This window comes from Peromyscus californicus, unplaced genomic scaffold, assembly GCF_007827085.1.
Source record: "Peromyscus californicus insignis strain IS unplaced genomic scaffold, ASM782708v3 Scaffold_9__1_contigs__length_137607984, whole genome shotgun sequence".
Classification (NCBI taxonomy): domain Eukaryota; kingdom Metazoa; phylum Chordata; class Mammalia; order Rodentia; family Cricetidae; genus Peromyscus; species Peromyscus californicus.
Genome location: NW_026294617.1, coordinates 7,115,607 through 7,133,248, shown reverse-complemented (window position 1 = coordinate 7,133,248; position 17,642 = coordinate 7,115,607). Strand labels below are relative to the sequence as shown.

General features: G+C 43.7%; 1 long non-coding RNA gene across 4 annotated transcripts; it reads right to left on the bottom strand.

Moving 5' to 3' along the window:
• Positions 1–4,023: 4,023 nt before the first annotated feature.
• On the bottom strand, positions 4,024–17,642 carry LOC128105928 (uncharacterized). 4 transcript variants are annotated; one of them, XR_008216537.1, is made up of 4 exons: positions 17,071–17,642; positions 12,935–13,245; positions 12,716–12,801; positions 4,024–12,598 (listed from the first exon to the last, which is right to left on the bottom strand). It is a non-coding gene; the product is annotated as an uncharacterized LOC128105928 (long non-coding RNA). The 4 variants fall into 4 exon arrangements; XR_008216536.1 differs by having other exon boundaries at positions 12,716–13,245; XR_008216538.1 differs by having other exon boundaries at positions 4,024–13,245; positions 17,071–17,156; positions 17,323–17,642.

Genomic DNA, 17,642 nt, shown 5'->3' with positions numbered 1-17,642 from the left:
GTTTCACAATGAACAGACAGGGCACAGCAAAGGTTTCAAACTGTAAAAACAATCTACATTCATGTCAGGTGTTCTGTGTTGTGCAGGCCCTTCAAAGAAGGAGAGACACCCTAGAATGTAATTTAGGCTCTGGTAGCAGGGAGGAACAGTTTCTGAGAACTGAACCCCGAACCACTGTTCAGAAGCATATTTATTGGCTGTACATAAAGCCTGTGTTTGGGATCCAACAAGTTCCTCGTGTCAAAACCCCCTCTGATTTATTCTACATGTTATCTGAAGAAAACCATCACACCCTCACAACCTTTAGTCTTTATTGTACAGTGTTTGATGTTTCCAATAATAAAGACCTCCAAGTGTGCCTGGTTAGTCATGTGATCAAAGATATGCAATAGACGTATAACCCCTTCAAATAAAAAAAAAAAAACTCTATAAATCATAACTGTTCTTTACACAATTTCCTCAAGGTCCAGGTACCTTCAACAAACACTAATACACGCCCTAGATACAGTGACTCTACTAGATTCCCACCACACATTCACAACTTTTTGAAAACAAAAAGACAAAAAGAACTGTCAAGGATGTCAAGGCCAGGGATGGTGGTGCATGCCTGTAAACCCAGTACTCAGGAGGCAGATCTGGAGAAATCTAAGGCCAATCTGGTCTAGGTGGCAAGTTCCAGGACTGCCAGGGCAACATACTGAGACTTGTCACTCACACCACAAGCCAAGGTCCAAGTCCAGACTTGGGAGGAGGTGGAGACAGGAGAATTAGGAATTCAAGGTCAGTTTTGGCTACATAGTGAACTCAAGTTGGCCTGGGCTGCATGAGACCAGTCTCAAAAAAAAAAAAAAAACAAAAACAAAAAAACAAGTCAAGTGATGCTCACTCAGCTGGGCTTAAAATGTCACATCCACACTCTCAGGGGTAGTGCTGTATCAGGTCCTACACAGCTGGGCCTCTAATGTCCATCCACACTCTCAGGAGTAGTGCTGTGTCAGTTCCTACATCACCCACCTTCCTGAAGATAAGACAACAACAATAGAACCACCACCACCACCACCAAGAAAAGGATTTAATTTGGAACAATGAAACAGTGTAATTTGAATTTACTGATAATGATCTTAATTATACAATAGTATACGTAATGACTCTGTTCAATCTTCAAGGAAGAAGCATGCAAAATGTTAATGAAAAATTAAAGAAAATTATGTTTAATGAAGGAGAAAATAGCCCAATATTTTAATAGCTTCCATAAAATAAGCTCAACTGGGTGTGAAAAAAGGTGAAAATAATGAGCTAGAGCATTTTCCATTTCCACGGCGACTGGATCTAGCACCACAACCTTCATATTAGTGTTCATTAGGGAAATATTTCCTTTTTTACGTATATTAACCAAAACTGCCTCTCTTACAGATAATTAGTGCAGATATAAAGCTTCGTGTTTTCCAGTTGTACAAACATGAAAGCGTTGTGATAGGATTAGTGTTATCTGAGGCTGGGGATGGTGGAGTGCTCGCCTAGCATCCATAAAGCCCTGGTTTAACTCCAGCACAGCGCAGACTGGGCATGCTGGCGCACACCTCCAGTCCCTTCACTTGGAAGGCTGCCATTTTATTAGCTCTACGGCAAGTCTGAAGAAGACTGGGCTTCATGGGGTCCTGTTTTTAAGAGAATTGTAATAAGATCACATCAATCTGTTTCATAGTTTTATTCCTAGTGCCCAGCACAGCACCTCAAAGGTAAATGCCTAATAAGTAAATAGTCACACTGATTTGCTTTGTGGTGTTATGAAAACTGCCTGGCGATTTTATTTTTGGTGTGATAATGTTTTGAAACAGGATCTCATGACTTTAATTCCTGATTCCCCTGCCTCTACCTCCCTAGTGCTGAGACTGCAGGTCCATGCTACCACCATATCCACCCTGCCGGCTCATTTCTGCTGATGTACTACTGCTGTTCACAGTGTGGGACCTCTCCACTTTTCCATGCCTCTCTGGCCCGCGGCATCTCACACTCTGTGCCTGTGCTCTAGTGCTTTAGGCACACCAGTTCCTGTGTGACACGGGATTTGCAGCTTCTTCCGGATCCTCGTGTCACTGGAGCCAGACATCCTAAGTTCTTACCCCCAGGCCACTCCTTTGCACACTCTCTGCCACAGATTTAATAATGCTCTCATGAACATTATCCCATGAGCAGGGCCAGTTCTTGGGGAAGTCCATGTCAGCGACACCCGGGCCTCATGGACAGGCTTGCCATCCCAGCCACTCAGGAGACTGCAGCAGGAAAACTGAGATTTCAGAGTGAGTTCAAGTCCTGTCTGAGCAACATAGTGAGACTCAAGAGAGCAAATAGAAAAGTACAAAGGAATATAGCTCAGTGGTAGAGTATGTGCCTAACACATGGGAGGCCCTAGGTTCAACCAGAAGTGTGACAAAAAAGAAAAGGGAAAAAGAGAAGCCTAGTCAGGTGACAAAAGCACGACCTCCAGGGAATGAAAGTGAACTTGCGAGTGGTCTGGTGTGATTCCCCGCCCCCAGCCTTCTTCTTCAGGGTCGAGTTGTGTAGGATAGGTTGTCCTCAAGAGTCCATCCTCCCATCTCTGCCTCTGAGTGCTGGAACTGCTCACTAGCTACCTTTGATCTGATACCACTCATCTTTTGCTGTCTCCATAAGGCATTTATTTTGGTTATGCATTTTATGCACTTATTAAAATGATCACAGTGCCTTGTTCCCTTATCCTGTGAAAGAGGTAATACAGTTCACTGGATTTTAAAATGGTGACTTTTTTGGTTTTGTTTTGTGTTTGTTTTTCAAGACAGTGTTTTTTTTTTTTTTTTTTTTTGGTTTTTCGAGACAGGGTTTCTCTGTGTAGCTTTGTGCCTTTCCTGGTACTCGCTTTGGAGACCAGGCTGGCCTCGAACTCACAGAGATCCGCCTGCCTCTGCCTCCCGAGTGCTGGGATTAAAGGCGTGCGCCACCACCGCCCGGCCCGACAGTGTTTTTCTATGCAGTTTGTTTTGTTTTGTTTTGCTTTGTTTTTGGTTTTTCGAGACAGGGTTTCTCTGTGTAGCTTTATGCCTTTCCTGGAACTCACTTGGTAGCCCAGGCTGGCCTCCAACTCACAGAGATCCGCCTGGCTCTGCCTCCCGAATGCTGGGATTAAAGGTGTGTGCCACCACCGCCCGGCTACTTCTCTGTGTAGTTTTGGTGCCTGTCCTAGATCTTGTTCTGTAGACCAAGCTGGCCTTGAATTCACAGGGATCCCCCTGGCTCTGCCTCCCAATGCTGGGATTAAAGGTGTGTGCCACCACCGCCTGGCCATAAGGAGTTTCTTCAATGACCATCATCTCTGAAGTAAATTGCTGCTGCCAGGAGCAGATGTGTCTTATTGTCACGAAAAGCCCTAAGTTAGCAAAACATTTTTTTTTTTTTTTTTTTTTTTTTTTTTTTTGGTTTTTCGAGACAGGGTTTCTCTGTGTAGCTTTGCGCCTTTTCCTGGAACTCACTTGGTAGCCCAGGCTGGCCTCGAACTCACAGAGATCCGCCTGGCTCTGCCTCCCGAGTGCTGGGATTAAAGGCGTGCGCCACCACCGCCCGGCTAGCAAAACATTTTAAATGCCATATTCTGAAGGTCTTTGAAAGGTTTGAAGACCATCTATCTATCGAAAATATATCTCTATATGACCTGGAAAGCATACCTAACATATCGACAATTTTGATTGTTAGAAATGACTCAACATTAACCTATGTTTCCTGATTATCCTATATAGTTTATAATAATAGTTTTCCAAACTAGAACTTCACCCTACATTTCCAAATGAACTGCATAGGCACAATACCTCAAAAAAAAAAAAAAAAAAAAAAAAAAGAAACATACATATAATATGTTGTAACAAAAATAACCTTAAATTTTTATCAATATACAAAAATCCTTTGAACAAGAGTAGAAACATATATACAATATAACAAAATTAACTTTGAATTTGTATCAATATACCAAAATCCATGCCAATGCAAAATATCTGAAATTAATAGTTGTCTCTTTATTCTATATTCCTATATTCCCCTAAATAATAACAAACATCCATAGCCCACCAAATAACCAAAGGCCTCCCACAACCCAACTCTTGGGAATGTGGACTTTGTGTTCTCCAAACTGCTTCCTGCTGTCTGTGGATGAAGTATCTTTAGGGTCCCAGAGAAATTTTCAGATAATGGCCAAGTCCTGGGAAGACCAGCAGTAACCTTTGTGGATAGATATCACCTGTCGAGGTTCAGGAGGTCTCCCTTCATCATACCTGATTCATCTCATTCCTGAAGGAATCCACAGCCTCTCGTCTCCTGTGGGAACAAAACTCCAAAGCATTTTTTATTTCCATTTGAAAAATACATTTTTTTATTTCTTTTTTAGAGTTAAGGCATTCCTAAAGTATCTAGATTGGTTCAATTTAGCAGTCCAGTTCACAACCCCATGCATCTTAGCTGGTATTGCTTGCTTGTCAGCATTCAAAAAAATTAAAAATCAACACAATATTATATAGGATGCAAACTTCCTGTATATTTCCCATCTTACATGGCTTTTTTTCTTTTATATCTCTTTAAAGGCTTTATTTTTCAAACTCTATAACTGCTTATACCCATATTCTTTTTTTAAAAGATTTATTCATTGTGTATTATGTATACAGTGTTCTGCCTACGTGCCAGATCTCATTACAGATGGTTGTGAGCCACCATGTGGTTGCTGGGAATTGAACTCAGGACCTCTGGAAGAGCAGCCAGTGCTCTTAACCACTGAGCCATCTCTCCAGCCCTATACCTACATTCTTTTCTTTCTTAAGCCTACGCACATTATAAAACACACTTGAACCTGTTTAGAAGGTTTTTCTGTCTGAACCTCTTTTACTATGTGTTGTTGTAGAATATTATTTTAAGGTGTGTTACTTTTGTTTTGTTGCATTTGTTTAACTCTATGAAGCTGTGTTACTTTACCTGTCTAAAACACCTGATTTTCTAATAAAGAGCTGAATGGCCAATAGGAAGGCAGGAGAAAGGATAGCCATGGCTGGCAGGCAGAGAGAATATGTAGGAGAAATCTGGGAGGAAAAAGGAGAAGTAGCCAGAGAAGGAGGAGGACTCAGGGGCCAGCCACCCAGCTACACAGCAAGTCACAGAGAAGTAAGAGAATGGAAAAAGCCCAGAGGCAAAAGGTAGATGGGCTAACTTAAAGTTAAGAAAAGTGGGCAAGAAACTAAGCCAAGCTAAGGCCAGACATTCATAATTAAGAATAAAGCCTCTGTGTGTGACTGTAGAGAGCCATGCACGGCCGCGCCTCAAAGATGGTGCCAGCATCCGGCTTCCGCCTTCGCGATGGCAGGTGTTCTCTGGGATAAACAACTCCTTATTTGGCTTGGGTGTGGAATCTGGCTTGCTTGCGTATGTCTGACCTATCGGCATTGTCCATGTGGCACTATGGGGTTGGTTGCCGAGTGGCTATAAAGGGCGTGGGCTGGCTTTCAGAAGATTGTTCAAGGTTCCTGAATAAACTGCTTGGAGAAGAGCCTGGTGTTGTGTCTTCCTTGCTGGTTGAGGCGGACGCGACATGTGACTTATTTGGGAGCTGGGTGGAGGGCCCCCAAAAGAGTAAAATACCAACAACAGCATATCTTTCAGCCTTTTTTGACCATGTGAGCAAACTTGTAAACTGCTAACCTACATCTGTATCCTCCACATAAGGCTCTAGACTGGCTCTGCCCACTTCTGTGGTCATGAAAGCCAAGCCTAAAACTCACGGCTCGATGGGAGGTTTATGACGAACTACTGCATTCAGCCTTCCTAGAGCTCTAAAATGATGATGCTTGCACTGTGGCAGGCATTTTTACTTAGTTTTTTGTTCCTACTTAATGTACTGGCTGCTCAAGGGCTCACTGACTGGCAGGCAGGAACTCTTCAAGGAGCCATATTTGTTTTCCCTCCCCCTTTTCTCAGTCCCTAGGGATAGTCGAGCCTCAGATTGGTATGCCAAAATGTAAGTGATTGCTTTTGCTCTTTTGAGGAGCCCACCACCCAGCTCCCAAATAAATCACACATGGAGAGACTTATTAGTTATAAATGCCCAGTCTTAGCTTGGCTTGTTTCTTGCCAGCTTTTATTAACCTAAATTATCCCATCTATCTTTTGCCTCTGGGCTTTTCCTTATCTATTCCTGTATACCTTTCTTTGTTTCTTACTCCATGGCTTGCTGTGTAGTTGGATGCCTGGCCCCTGGAGTCCTCCTCCTTCTCTGGCTCCTTTTATTTTTCCTCCCAGATCTCTCTTTTTATATATTCTCTCTGCCTTCCAGTACCACCTATCATTTCTCCTGTCTCACTATTGGCCATTCAGTTCTTTATTAGACCATCAGGTGTTTTAGACAGACACAGTAACACAGCTTCACAGAATTAAACAAATGCAACATAAACAAAAGTAACACACCTTAAAATAATATTCCCCAACAGCAAGAGGATCAGAATATCAAGGTTATCCTCAGGTCTAAGATACTTTGTCTCATACACACACACACACACACACACACACACACACACACACACACACACACACACACACTGGAAACTAGGAGATAGAGGTACAAGTAGAGAAGGGCAGGTATAGACACTGTTAAAGATGGCAAATTTAGAACTTACGAGAAAGACAATATGAATGGGGATGAGCTCAGTGGTAGAGCTCCTGCCTAGCATATTGGAAGTCTGTTAGAGTCTGGGTTCAATCCTTTGCACTACAGGGTTGGGGGAGTGCAGCTTTCATGTAATAAGCATGTATAGTTCAGGTCAAACTAAGATGAAGCACTTTATGGAAGACATAACTTTAGATTTGTGCCATGTCATGTTGCATGCTGAAGGTAATTCTTAGGATAAATTTAGAGAATGTGCTATGGGCTAGTGACTGTTATTAGGTGCTGGAGAATAAACTGAACAGCAAATCAGTAAGGCTCCTATAGAGAGTACTTTATGTATTCATTTGCTTTTAGTTAGTTAGTTAGTTAGTTAGTTTGTTTATTTGTTTGAGATCGGGTCATATGTAGTACAAGATAGCCTGGAACTCACTCTGGAGTACACGCTGGCTTTTTTTTTTTTTTTTGGTTTTTCGAGACAGGGTTCCTCTGTGTAGCTTTGCGCCTTTTTCTGGAACTCACTCTGTAGCCCAGGCTGGCCTCGAACTCACAGAGATCCGCCTGGCTCTGCCTCCCGAGTGCTGGGATTAAAGGCATGCGCCACCACTGCCCGGCTACACGCTGGCTTTTAATTCCTGACCCTCATGTCTCAGCCTCCCGAATAATAATTTTTGTTTTTCTTTCTTAGAGTCAAGATCATACTCTGTAGCCCAGGTTGGCCTTTGGACTCACTATGAAGCTCAGACTAGCATTGAATTCATGGCAATCTTCCTGCATCAGCCTTCTGAGTCTTATAATTACAGATGTAAGTCACCATACTTATCCATTTTTAACTTTTTAATCTATGTGTATGTCTGTGTGAGTAAATGCCGTGTGTGTACCTGCTGCCTGCAGAAGAGAGCGACAGATCATCTCTTCATCTCTCTAGACCCAGTCCACTTTCTTAAAAAAGGTAAAACACAGCCGGGTGGTCGTAGCACATGCCTTTAATCCCAGCACTCTGGAGGCAGAGGCAGGTGAATATCTGAGTTCAAGTGTACCCTTGTCTACAGAATGAGTTCCAGGACAGCCAGGGCTACATGGAGAAATCCTTTCTCTAAAAACAGAAAACCAAAAAACAACAGCAACCAAAGGTAAACATACATATTATGGGTAAGTATATTGGTGCTTTTGTATGCATACTGTAAGATAATAGATTAATAGAAATGAGCCTTCTGATCTTGGTTTTGCCACTTTCTAGTTAGCTAACCTTGTGTGACCTCTATGTTGTTGGCCTTGGTAAAGGTCATCTGTAAAATCAAAAAATGAGACCAGTGAACTGAGTGAGGTTTTCTTCCCTGAGTTCATTTTACTAATCAGATTACTCAATTTTAAAGAATGCTTTTGGGGTTGGGGATTTAGCTCAGTGGTAGAGCACTTGCCTAGCAAGCGCAAGGCCCTGGGTTTAGTCCTCAGCTCCAGAAAAAAAAAAAAAAAAAAAAGAATGCTTTCCTTCTACTTGGGACCCTTTTGCTCTACCAAGGGAGCTAATTCTAGTGCCCAGTGAAGTACCAGAGCTGCTTTTGCAGTCCTGCAAATCGGTATCAAGTGATTTATAGCCTAATGATTCACATGAATAAAGCGAAGATTCATATACTAATTACTGACTATTGAAGTGCGCAAAGCAGCTTCTTCTGGCTCCCTCTGATTATAATGTCTGAGGCTTGTTTTACAGGAAAGGATGACAGGTTAGAAGATGCTATAGCATAACCAACCTGGAAGTGTGACAATTTAATTGGAAAATGCTAATAATTTTTTAAAAATATTGACAGAAATTTCATGGCTATCCATTAAAACAAAGCTTTAAATGAAATTCTTAGAGGACTGACTCTTTGTAACTTTAGTGTGGCATTATATATAGCTGTGTTTATAAATGAGGCCAGTGTGAGTCATATGAGACCTTGTCTCAAAACAAAAACAAAAACAAAACAGAATAATCTATCCATTGCAAGCTTTAATATTTGGCTTCATGGTGTGTAGTGAGATATAGTAGGGAAGGTGTTATGAACAGCCAGTTTCTATTAAAAATGGGCAGAGGATGGCAGTCGTGGCACACGCTTTTAATCCCAGCACTAGGGAGGAAGAGATAGGAGGATCTCTGTAAATTCGAGGCCAGCCTGGTCTACAGAGTGAGTTCCAGAGTGGGACTATACAGATACCCTGTCTCTAACATGCCCCACCCCCCTGGGGGGTGGGAAGAAGAGACCAGTATCATTGAGGTGAAATCTCTAATGTATTCCTCAGGGTCTGCACACACAGGGGGTCCATTGAGGGCCAAGGTTTTATCTTAGGCTGGCAGCCCAACTCTAAATGTGTAAGGGCCACCCAGGTAGTGCTGGTTTTTATGTTATTAACTTTGGGGTGACTACCAAAGACATCAGCAGCTGTATAATGAAGCTGGCCTGAGTGTTAGCATTTAGGCATCTGTACTGCCTGCCCTTAGAAGGACCTCAGCTGCAGCCACTAAGAGCATCCCCTGTGTGCCTTCTCTATGTGTCCTTATAAAAGGCGGGCCTTGTACACCTCCCGTCTCTTTCTATTACTTCCCTCTCATCCCCAGGGACCAGTCTCTGCCCCCTTCTCTCCCCTCCCATCAATAAACCTCCCATGTGGGTCCTGTTGTATGGTGTGACTCCTTCCCACCCTTTTTAAAATACAGCATTGAGCCTATGAGATGAGTTATATGTGCTGTGGAGGGCAGAGAGAAATGGGGGCTGCCTAAGCCCAGAAGATCATGAGTGGATCCCAAATATTGGCCACTGTTGGACTTTGATTCTGCTGTGATCTGATCATAATTGTGGTCTGGTTCTTCCCTCTTAATTTCTGCAAATGACTAGTATAAGTATTACATCTCTGAGGGAAAAGATTTCCCTAGTGGAAGTTGTTGTAGAATATTATTTTGAGATGTGTTATATTTGTTTATGCTGTGGAACATTTATTTAATGATGTAAAATATGTTGCATTCTTTTATGTTGCATTTGTGTAACTCTGTGAAGCTGTGTTACGTGCCTGTCTAAGACTCCTGATGGTTTAATAAAGATCTGAACAACCAATAGTGAGGCAGAAGAAAGGATAGGTGGGGCTGTCAGGCAGAGAGAATAAATAGAAATCTGGGAAGAGAGATGGAGGAGTGAGAATAGGAGAGGAGGACATCAGGGCCAGCCACCCAGCAACACAGCAAACAACAGGGTAAGAGTGAAAGTAAGATTTGCAGAAGTAAGGACAGGAAAAAACCCAGAGGCAAAAGGTAGACAGGATAATTAAAGTTAAGAAAAACTGGCTAGAAATAAGCCAAGCTAAGGCCAGACATTTATAAGTAATAATAAGCCTCCATGTGTTTATTTGGGAGCTGGGTGGTGGGTTCCCAAAAGAGCAAAGCATAAAAAGAGCAAGACCAAACCACAACAGGAGGTGTTACAGCTCTGAGGGTAAAGGTATCCTGGCAGTTGGGAGCCAAGGAATACCACAAAGTCACATGTACAACAAACCTCACACAAGAGATTTATTGGGAGAAACACAAGAGGGTAGCTGCCTCTGCTGGGGAGAAGCAGCACAGACCTGAACAGGAGGCAGGCTTATATAAGGTTTCTAGGGGCAGGGCTTTTCAGGATAGCCTGGGATTGGAGGGATTATGTGGTTGGTCTTGAGCTTTTTTTTGTAGGGTGGGGCGTGGCCACTCTCCAGCCTCAAGGGCCTGGGGACCGCACTTAGAGACTCTGGGAGGTAGTGTTTAGCTGTTCAAGCCTCAAGGGGCTTACAACTAGATTTTCTGAATTGGTAGCTTGATGGGTCCTAGAATGATACAGATAGATCTTGGCTCCTAGGCCTCCCCTGCAGTGAGCTGGAGTCCGCTGCTGCTTTTCTTATCTGGCTCTGTCTTCAGGCCTGTGACTGATCACTAGAGCAGAGCAATGCTGTCTCTAAAGGGGTCACCATGACCCACGGAGACAAGACTATGGGTTATAAGGAGGACAGATGCTGGGGGCCTGTCACTGCACTAAGCATTGAGTCTCTTTTTCAGTGTAGACCACTAGATTCAGTTTTACAGAGGAACAAATGCTTTGTCTGCACATCACATTGTCAAGTGCTGTTTGAATCTCGAGGAGAAACTAGTTATGGAGGTGGGACTTGGCATTCCCATGTCAGACTCAAGCATATTTTATTTCAAAACATCCTCCAAAGCTCCCCTCACTGAATCAGGCTGGCCGCCTAACTCAGTAACAGGGAGAAAGAATAAGAAAACAACCAAAGAATAAAGATGTGACTATTATGTATCTCACGATATAAAGCTCCGTCCCTAGCTGCCACTTACACTTATTTAAAACCAAAAGCATCATTATGGTAGATTGATCTACATGTATGAAGACTGTCTTCCTGTGTTTTCTACAAGTTTTACCTGCGAACTTACCAAGCCCTACAGTTCAACAATAAATACACAGGTAGTATTAATTCGTTATGTATACCATTTGGATATATGGATTTCTTTCATTAAGGTGGTATTAGGTAATACTATCTTCCCAGACACACAATTACCATGACACCAGCTGCATCATTTTCAGTTGTCATGTCTACTGTGGATTGTTGATTTGTTAGCTATTATGTCTCATATCATGGCGGGATGCTTTTTTTAAGCATAGCAAAGAAAGCTGGAAAGTTTAAGCAAGTTACAAGGGTCTGAGCAAGGTGTGTAAGAAGTCAAAGTTCAAAGCACTGATGTTTAAATCAAAGGAGTTGTTGATCTATTCTCCAAAATAATTACAAGGACTGGCTTAAAAACAGAAATGTATGTCTAATCAAAGTGAATTTAAAAGTGTTTGGTGAAAGGACCAAGCAGATGCCATAACAGGCTGCTCAGTCTTCTCTCAGAGATCAGGCCTCAATTTCAGTTTCCTGAGAGTTGAGCAAGCAGTTTCTGGGAGGGCCATGAACAAAAGACATAGTCCTTGCAGTAGCTCCCTTTCTGCACGTACTCTGATTGCTCAAAGTTCAGCCAGATGCTTACTGTCTGGGACCCCTCACCAACTTAGAGTTATGTGCATGAGTCAAGGACAGAGCCTGGACCACTGAGCCAGCACCCACAGTCAGTACGTGCTAGGCCAGCCAGCCCCCATGGCGGCTCAAGGTCAAAGCCTGGGACTTGTGCTGGACTGCCCCCAAAGTGATAATTGTAACCACCAACCAGTAAATTTAAAGGTTACATACCCTCACCCAATTAAAAGAGAACAGAGATAAAAATAAACCAATCCGAGTTGCACCCATGCAAAACCCCCCCAGCCCCCCTGAAGGGCTTGTGGTTTTTGCCTTTAAAAAGCTAGCCACACAAAGAAAGAGCAACTCCTCCCTGCCTCACTGTATTGGGTGTAGGAATGAGTTCCCTGTCTAGACTTGTATCTACAGAATAAACCTTGCTGTTGCATTCTGGACACCTTTGGTCTTTGGTGGTCTCTTTGGGGTCATGATCTGGGCATAACATTTGGTTTTTGCTCAAGTTTTATCTAAATATTACATAGTTGTTAAAAGTATCTAAGTGGTGCCACTGACCTTCCGAGAGTTCGATAACCATACTTGGAGGCTATACTAATGAGATAAGAGGGATGAGAGGGAGAATTTTGCATGCACGCATGCACGCACGCACGCACGCACGCACGCACGCCACCCCCCAGCTCTCCATGGTCAAGTATTACCAGGGGACTATGGGACACCTCTCTAAATGTCCTGCAACCGTGGGCAATCCCCTGCTCTCTTGGGCAGCAGGCAGAGATCCCCCTGGCGAGCTCTCACAGTGTCTGGTTTGCGCAGGGGAGTGTCAGTCCAGAGGAAAAATCTCCTCCATGCTTCAAGGGAAGTCATTGTCAAGCAAGGCCTTTGAATTATTCTCACATCCATGAATGACTGAAAAACAAAAGGAGGTTAGAGGATCCAGAGGTTTCTCTTGAGCCCAGACAACCCACAAGAACAAGATTCTCATAGAATCTTGACAGTTTAAAAAAAGTGATTAATTTTAGCTACCTGTATGGTCTTAAACACCCAGCAGGAAGATGTCCAAAGAATAAAGTGATTGGTGTGATTCTTCAATGGTTTAAGGTATCACATTCCTTGGGCATTAGGTTTAAAATCACATGAGATGTTATTTAGACAGCTATTTCTCATTAACAATTTTCTTCCTGACCAGAAAAAAACACAATACAGACCTCAGACCTTGGCTCAGTTAAACACTGCAATGCCTACCTGAAGACAAGAGACATAGGCCCACTACTGTTTTCAACTGATGGTTACATTTCCTCTTGGTCTCTTTGTCTGTCTCTCATCTGGGAGGGACCTCGTACTGCGTTGTTAGCCTGGGGTCATCACTCCCAAGACCAGCCTTGGATGTGGGACTGTCTTCTCTCTGGAGAAAGAAACATGAAGTGGAGATCCTGGCTGGAACAGCCTCGGGGTGGAGGTGGAGGTAAGGATGGCGGGCAGGTGTAGTGGCTGGGAACCAGGGCAGAAACAGCAGCATGGCCACCACTGCTCTTGCAGTCGTACACGAGAAGGCACTGTCGGGAAGGAAGCAGCAGAAAAAGAAAACTGTGGAGCCAAGGTACTCCTTCAAAGTCATCCCCTGGGGACTCACTTCCTCTAACCAGCCCTCATCTCCTAGTAGCCATGAATTTATCAATGAATCAATCCATCCCTGTGGTGTTCAGTCACCTCCCAGGAACACCAACAGCTGGGTACCAAGCCTGCCAATACATGGGGGAATCGGGGTGCTTTGTATCCAAACCAAGTCACAGCACAAGGGGAAGCAGGTGGTAGGCATTCAAGAAGAAAGATAAAGCTGGGTGGCGGTAGTGCAAGTGGGTCTCTCGAGTTCCAGGCCAGCCTGGTCTACAGCGCGAGTTCCAGGCCAGCCTGGTCTACAGCGCGAGTTCCAGGCCGGCCAGCGCTACTCAGAGAAACCCTGTCTTAAGAAAAGAAAAAAAAAAGGAAGAATAATAAGATTTAAAAAACCCTCAAACTGTAATATTTACTGTGTGGGTAATTTATTCCAGTTTATATACAAAGTAGTAGCTTTTAGAATCAAGTTAGTAAGTAGGAAAAAACCACATTAATTAAGATCAGACATAAGAAAAGTCAATGGACTAGGGCTATAGCTTCTTAGCTGAGTGCTTGCTTAATATGCACGAGGCCCTGGGGTGGATCCCCAGTATAGCATAACCTGAATGTAGTGCTACATGCAGTAATCCCAGCTCTGTGGGAGACAGAGGCAGGAGGAACAGGTGTTCAAGGTCATACTCAGCTAGGTAGTGAGCTGGAGGCCAGGCTGGAAACGCATAGCACCTTGTCTCAAATGGGGGTGGGGAGGAGAGAAAATGAAGTCAGTCTGAAAATGAAGTCAGAGCTTATTGATCTATTTTGGTGTAAAACTCCTACAATATGGCTTTGATCAATCTGAACAGCTAGGATCAGTGTTATAAATGTAGCTGTAAACAGGTACTCTGAAAGTTCTTGGATTTCAACTCAGACAATTGATAGAGTGATAGGGAAAAAAAAAGGCAGATTCATGGCTGTTAACTTGCCAATTTATAAAAAATACTTGGGGCTGGAGATATGGGTCAGAGGGCCTGGGTTTGATCTGTAGCTTCCACATAAGACATAGATATACATCAAGATAATGAAATATTTGCTTATCTTCCCTCTGTTTTTCATAAATATACACGTGTGTGTGTGTATGTATGTATGTACATATATACTTTGGTATCTATATAAGGTATATGTTCAGATGGAACCTCCTGCTCACCCCTGCACGATCCAGAAAGCCCCATTCCCGGTCTATCTCCAAATCCGCTCTTGTCCACTCTGAGATCCTCTGAACAAAGGAAAGGCGCCAGAAGACCACTTCTGAATTCTTGCAGCTTCCTCCCCTGAAGTTCCTAGCCGCCCAAGTCCCCACCTAAAGAGCTCATCTTTTTTTTTTTTTTGGTTTTTCGAGACAGGGTTTCTCTGTGTAGCTTTGCGCCTTTCCTGGAACTCACTTGGTAGTCCAGGCTGGCCTTGAACTCACAGAGATCCGCCTGGCTCTGCCTCCCGAGTGCTGGGATTAAAGGCGTGCGCCACCACCGCCCGGCTGAGCTCATCTTTTGACCATACTCGGACACAAACCGAGCTTGCGGCAGACACATCATCACCCCTCACCTACAACCTATAGTCTACCTACTTTCATCTCTGGGACTGGAGAACTGGCCTGAAAGTTGCTTTGCTCAAATAAACCTGTTGTTATTGTTAGAATTCCCAGCCACTCCCCCATGACCACTCATGGACTGGCAAGACGCTTAGTCATCCTAGGGCCTTCCGTCCTATGTAATCAGTGCACTGTGTGATCAAGTAATCTGTGCGCATGCGTGGCGTATCTATGTAAGCCCATACACACACGTGCGGGGGCGGGGGATCTATAAAAGTGGGTTCCACTTATTCCTCTTCCTGCACGGTCTTTCCATAGGCCTAAGCATCCCCTTCTATTTCCTCTCCTTAATTGTTATAGTGGGCTTTGTTGTACCTCGTGGCTTTTCTCGAACGGTAAACAGAGCCGCTTAATGAATAACATTGCACTGCATAATAAATAACAGTAATGCTTTTTCAATTTGGCTTAGTCTGGCTTACTGCAGCATTGGATAAACCTACTGTGGGGGAGGGAATCTATTAGTTAGTATATGTACATATAGGCACAAATTTTCTTTGTTTTGTTTTGGGACAGGGTAGTCCTATGTAGCCTTGTCTGGCTTGGAATTTGCTTATCAAAGAGCAATATACCACACCTTTTTAAAAAATATTTCACATTAAAAACACTTTTAGATTTAAAAACTTTCTTTTATGTGCTTGTTTTGCTGTATGTATGTATATATACCATGTGCATGCTGATGCCCACAACAGTCAGAAGAAAGCAGAAGAGTTAGGGTGGTTCTGAGCCACCATGTGGGTGCTGGGAACCAAAGCTAGGTCCTTTACAAGAGCAACAAGAGTTCTTAACCTGCTGAGCCATCCCTCTAGCCCCACCCCTGCACCTCCCCCACCCCCGTCCCAGCCCTTTTCATTCATTCTCAGGCTGCAAGGGTTTAGTCTGGCAAGACAGCTCCGTGTGTAAAAGCCCTTGTCATGCAAGCCCGATGACCTGAGTTTGATTCCTCACTTCCCACTGTGGAAGGAGTGAACTGACTCTTGAAAGTTTTCTTCTGACCTCCAAGTTACATACACAGGTGCGAAAACACACACACACACACACACACACACAGTGAAGATTCAAAGATTAAGGATTGTGTTTTATTTTACCAGGATCTGCACGATGCTAGGTACAGTTTGGTAGCAATCATCTCTCTCACACACAATTATCTAAAATGCTTTCCATACACTGTTTTCTATATTAGGATTCCTATTCATCCATCTGTTATTTCTGGATTCCTTTATATTTTTAGACAGGGTCTCACACAGCCCAGGCTGGCTTGGAACTTGCTGTGTACCCAAGGATGACCTCTAGCCCTCCACGCTCTGTGGAGATGGGATTACAAATGCACACCACCACACCCCACTGAAGCCTCACAGGCTGGAGCTACACCTAATTCGTGTTTTCACTCCAAGCAAGTGCAATGGATTCTTACATATTTGCTGAGTAAATACAAACCGATAAGAGAAGATGCTATCTCCTGTTCGATTCTCATCAAAGCGCCACACAAGCACTGAAAGGCTGCTTAGCCTTCTCGCACAGGTCTCACACCCTGTCCCAACAGACTGGGAAGCTTGTTTCCCTAGGGCAGTGCACAAAGGGAACAGGGCCGCTTCAGTCTGAAGTGCTTTAGTGATGAGAATGTTTGGAATGCCAGACACACCCAAGCTTAAGTACGCAGGCACACTCCAGAGGGCAGTTTCAATGCCTACTTTTCTTCCTCCCTAACGGCGAGTATAGAATTTTAGTGAAAGGCAGACCGTAGATACTGGTAAGCAGAAACAACTGTGATTAGAGACTGCTCTACTCATTCTGTGAATCGCACCACAACCTTTTCAAGCTGCTAAAGTTGCCTGACAAAACTAGAAAGAAGTTGTGTTGTTTTTAAAGTTGTGTTGTCTTTGGCTGGAGAGTTGGATAGTGGTTAAAGCACTTGTAGCTCTAACAGAGGTCCTGGGTGTGATTCCTAGCACCTACATGGTGATGCATGATCTTCTGTAATTCCAGTCCCAGGGGATCCCAGTCTCCTCCTTCTTAACCTCAAGGCACCAGGTCCTCCAAGGGCACCAGGCACATACATTCAGGGAAAATACATACATGCAGGCAAAAAATTTGGACACAAAATAAAATAAATAAATCTAAAACAAGAAATTTACTTTCCTACCTTTTATTGAGATTTGAGGGCTTAGCAACAGATTCACTCCCTTTTCATTGAAGTCAACGATCACTTGGTAGTTTTTTGTTTTTTAACTAGAAAATAATTGTTTTGAGACAGGTCACTCTGTGTAGGCTGGCCTTGTCCTCCACCTCCAGCCTCATCCTCCTCAGTGGTTTTTTTTTAGAAGTGTATTTTTCTGAAGAGCTTGTATTATAGAACATTACATCTAGAAACAATGTTCAGAATAGCAATACTGACCCCAGGGAAAAAATGGGTCACTTCTTGTCTAGACTTGGAGGGACCTTCTTTATGCCTGGGGTGCGGTGGGAGGAGCAACCCTGAGGCAATGTGCCTCGGGAGATTCCAAATCTCACACATTTTTAAGTTGCTCAGATGCAAGCTGGTCTTTAAAGCAGCAGTGAGTGCGGAATGACTGGGGGTGCTCGGTACTTCTTCTTGAAGTTGGAGGAGCCGGTAGAGCGAGGCCCTGCTCCTCAGGAAATAGGCTGTTTACTGAGTAAACAAGCGGTAACCACAGAAACACCTGCTACTCCAGAGGCGCCGCGGAGCCGCCGCCC